This window comes from Convolutriloba macropyga, unplaced genomic scaffold (assembly GCF_964194025.1).
Source record: "Convolutriloba macropyga unplaced genomic scaffold, txConMacr16.3 SCAFFOLD_1141, whole genome shotgun sequence".
NCBI lineage: Eukaryota > Metazoa > Xenacoelomorpha > Acoela > Convolutidae > Convolutriloba > Convolutriloba macropyga.
The window spans coordinates 24922-30000 of NW_027449259.1; positions in this window are offsets into that span (position 1 = coordinate 24922).

Sequence of the window (5079 nt, forward strand, 5' to 3'; positions counted from 1 at the left end):
TATACGGCAATTTGTAATTTCCACCACAAATCCAACTTTTCTGCCAAAACACTTATTCTGACCAATTCTTTTGCAGATTCAGAACTGGTTGGACTAGTATGATTGCGTTTTGCGCCAAAAAGCGAGAAAAAGCGAACATTAACTGAAACATTGAGACTTTAAATTTTAGCGTCTTATACGGCATATTGCAATTTCCACCACAAATCCAACTTTTCTGCCAAAACACTTATTCTGACCAATTCTTTTGCAGATTCAGAACTGGTTGGACTAGTATGATTGCGTTTTGCGCCAAAAAGCGAGAAAAAGCGAACATTAACTGAAATGAAACATTGAGACTTTAAATTTTAGCGTCTTTTACGGCAATTTGTAATTTCCACCGCAAATCCAACTTTTCTGCCAAAACACTTATTCTGACCAATTCTTTTGCAGATTCAGAACTGGTTGGACTAGTATGATTGCGTTTTGCGCCGAAAAGCGAGAAAAAGCGAACATTAACTGAAACATTGAGACTTTAAATTTTAGCGTCTTATACAGCATATTGCAATTTCCACCACAAATCCAACTTTTCTGCCAAAACACTTATTCTGACCAATTCTTTTGCAGATTCAGAACTGGTTGGACTATTATGATTGCGTTTTGCGCCAAAAAGCGAGAAAAAGCGAACATTAACTGAAACATTGAGACTTTAAATTTTAGCGTCTTATACGGCATATTGCCGTTTCCACCACAAATCTAACTTTTCTTCCAAAACACTTATTCTGACCAAATCTTTTGCAGATTCAGAATTGGTTAGACCAGTATGTTTGCGTTTTGTGCCAAAACTTGAGAAAAAGCAAAAATTAACGAAAACGTTGAAACTTTAAATTTTAGCGTCTTATACGGCAAATTGCAACTTCCACCACAAATCCAACTTTTCTTCCAAAACACTTATTCTGACCAAATCTTTTCCATATTCAGAATTGGTTAGACCAGTATATTTGCGTTTTGTGCCAAATTTCGAGAAAAAGCAAAAATTAACGAAAACATTGAGACTTTAAATTTTAGCGGCTTGTACGGCAAAATGAAATTTCCACCACAAATCCAACTTTTCTTCAAAAACACTTATTCTGGCAAATTCTTTTGCATATTCAAATTTGGTTGGACTAATTTGTTTGCGTTTTGTACCAGAAAACGACAAAAATCCAACATTAACGAACACAATGAAAAAATACTAAAAAATAGAAGACTTTTGATGAAGACTTTTTTCATGATAGAGAATATTCAGTTTTTCCGGCAAGTTTAAATTTTTGACCAAATCTAGGCTCCAATTAGAATAGAAACATGTGGTACAAACTAGCAAACGTACAAAAAAGCAGACATATGTCATATCACCACCTCGAGAAATAGAAGACTTTTCGAGAAGACCATTTTTTTAAACTTTTATAGAGAAATTTCATTAGGCGTTTTGAAAAATGTTTTCAAGTCCAGCCACTTAAAAGATGCTTCATGACAAAAAGTTCGCTTGACTAGCACTGTAAGCTTATTTTAGGAGCTCTAAATAGAAGAAAAATCCTATTTCCGTTTTTAGTAACGAAAAATAGAGAGCTTTGTCCAAAAAAAAGAATGCTTCTTTCGAGAAAACGAAAGAAACGGCTAAAATAGAGTGAAATTTTCAAAAAAAACCCGGAATAAAATTTTGATGCATGCATTCTACGCGTATCCAGCCTAGAAAGTCAGGGTTATAAGCGCATTGACTTCATATAACTTTTGACCGAAAAATGAGAACAAGATTTATTAAAAAAAAAGATGCATTAATCGTTTTGAAAAATGTTTTCAAGTCCATCCACTTACAGGATGTTTCATGACAGAAAATTCACTTGACTAGCACTGAAAGCCTATTTTAGGAGCTCTAAATAGAAGAAAAATCCTATTTCCGTTTTTAGTAACGAAAAATAGAGAGTTTTGTCCAAAAAAAAAGAATGCTTCTTTCGAGAAGACGAAAGAAACGGCTAAAATAGAGTGAAATTTTCAAAATTACCCGCAATAAAAATTTGATGCGTGCATTCTACGCGTATCCAGCCTAGAAAATCAGGGTTACAAGCGCATTGACTTCATAACTTTTTGACCGAAAAATGACAACAAAACTTTCTAAAAAAAAGAAGCATTAAGCGTTTTGAAAAATGTTTTCAAGTCCAGCCACTTAAAAGATGTTTCATGACAAAAAGATCGCTTGACTAGCACTGTAAGCTTATTTTAGGAGCTCTAAATAGAAGAAAATTCCAATTTCTGTTTTAAGTAACGAAAAATAGAGAGTTTTGTCCAAATAAAGAATGCTTCTTTCCAGAAAACGAAAGAAACGGCTAAAATAGAGTGAAATTTTCAAAATTACCCGCAATAAAAATTTGATGCTTGCATTCAACGCGTATCCAGCCTAGAAAATCAGGGTTACAAGGGCATTGACTTCATATAACTTTTTGACCGAAAAATGACAACAAAACTTTCTAAAAAAAAGAAGCATTAAGCGTTTTGAAAAATGTTTTCAAGTCCAGCCACTTAAAAGATGCTTCATGACAAAAAGTTGGCTTGACTAGCAATGTAAGCTTATTTTAGGAGCTCTAAGCAGAAGAAAAATCCGATTTCCAATTTAAGTAACAAAAAATAGAGTTTTGTATGAATAAAGAATGCTTCTTTCCAGATAACGAATAAAAGAGCTAAAACAGATTGAAATTTTCAAAAGTGCTCTCAATAAAAAATTGATGCGTGCATTGATGGACCGGGTGGACCGATTGTAAACAGCTGCAGGGTGATAGTGGGCTGTAGGGCGTGAGGGGAGTGCGACGAAAAGTCAAATGGGTCAGACGAAACAATGTGTCAGGCCATCGCATAAAATAGACCTGAGGACTAATATAATTGCTACAAACTTTGTTTGAGGGCAATTAAACACGTTTAGTAATCCATAGAACCAAGATTACATGTTATTTGAGGTTTGCATGCTTAAGAAAAAGTCCATTAATGCTACCGAGAAAACGCAGGGGTCTCCCGCGCTATTACTCGGCAGCATTGCTGCGTACATGCATACATGCATTAAAAAACTTCAGAACTGACCTTTTCGACCACCGGGTGATCAAATATCTCAATGGATTGAGACTGGTAATATGGCAATCTTTCACTTTTTCGAGGAATTTTATAACTTTGCAGAAAGTTTGACATATTTATAACAACCTGAAATGAGGTATACATATGAGAAGTACGTCAATTTAAAACAACAAACACACACACAAGAACGCTCACAAAAGTCTGTGCGCAGCACAAATTGTTCCTAGAGATCCTATGGGGAAAGACAAGGTGCAATAGGGGGGGGGGAGCTGACCAACCAGCGTCTCAACGGGGCGCACCTTTGCGGCAAAACCGCCTATGGGACGGGATTACTAGGTTAATAGTAGTATATATAAATAAATATGTGGTTCGCATTTATTGAACCACATTACCGGTTGATATAAGTTACAAGACATTATACCAGACATAACACGGCCAATTTTGGAGTGATTGGGCCATCTGGAGCCAAGATCTGACCCAAAACGTGGAGAAGAAGTGGTCTTCCAGGGCCAAAATGACATGATCTGCAATGGTCAATATCTCGAAATTGAGAGCAACATATGAAACGTATAATATACTGTTAGAAAGCTCATTATAAATGCTACTAGAATATCGAAATGAAATCTTGATTGAACGGCTCAATCGGGAGATATTAAGGAATAAAGGTACCGTACCATATGCTTCAGAAGCACAAGTCTTCCCACCCAACCGAACTCATCAAACTCATAACCAAGGAGTTTGGTTATAACAACCAAATTTTGTGACAACCTTTGCCATGTCACAGGGGATCTACCCAGCCATATTTTAACCTTCTACAACATTTTTGAACAAGTTTTAATCGACTCGGCAGGTGGGTCTTCTCTCCAATATGGCCAAAACTGACTGTCCCTGTACCGGTCAATATTTCCAAACTGGTAAGGAAAACGCTATAAGTAATATATATAGGCTGAAAGCTCGGCTCATGACACGTTCAACTATGCAAAAAAATCAAAAATCGGTGCACTCTACGAGGAGATATTCCAAAAATAAGGCGTCGTACCAGGACCCCAAAATGGAAGAAGAAATGAGCTGCAGAGCTAAAATTGGCCTTCGAGACTCCAGAAAACACCCTATTATTTGTACAGGGAATTACTCCCCACTATCTGAGGATTCTAAAACACTATAATATGTACCTTAAATCCACTGTTTTAAGGTACCGAAATTTGGGTGACCCAAAATGTACCAAAATTGGCAGTTTTTGCATAGGTACCCCAAAATAACTTTTTAGCCGAGCCGTTTTCGGGGATATCCAAAACACGCAAGCAAGAAGGGTTCAAGACCAACAAAATGAGACCACTCCCGTTTAATTTGGTCCAGTACTTTAGCAGATATTAACAAAATACTGTTCTGTACCCCATTTTTTGGGCTAAAACCGAAGCCCAAGATCTCCGGAACCGACGAAAAACGACGTGAAACAGCGTTTCCGGCGTGTTTGTGGGTGTAATTCTGGTCCACTTCCATGTTCTAGATCACGGCAAACCTTCATGGTGAGGTGGGAAAAAATTTCCCACCTCACCATGAAGGTTATGATGTTTTGTGTGTTTTGATATAAAACAACATCCACAGAAATTTGATAAAATGGTGAAAAAGAAAAATTGTTGAATTAATGCCATTGTTTGATACAATTAGCTTCAGCAACCTAAATAGTGTCTAGAAAACACAAAACTCACGCCCAAAAACTTGTTCAATTGCAAACAACACCACTTCACTCATTCATTTGGTCAAATGACCTATTTTGACAAACAAATATCAAGTTTCGCTAAAATAAACCTTCAAAATTAGTTAAAAAAGGTACAATCTGTTTATAGTGATACTCCCCATTAACTGAGCAATCTGAAACACTATAATATGTAATCTTGAATCAAAAAAATTTAACATTATGTCACCGCCGAATTGGCCGAAATTGGCCGAAAGTCGAGGTTCGGCGCCTACAGAGCAAAAAATGACCCACTCAACTCCCTAAAA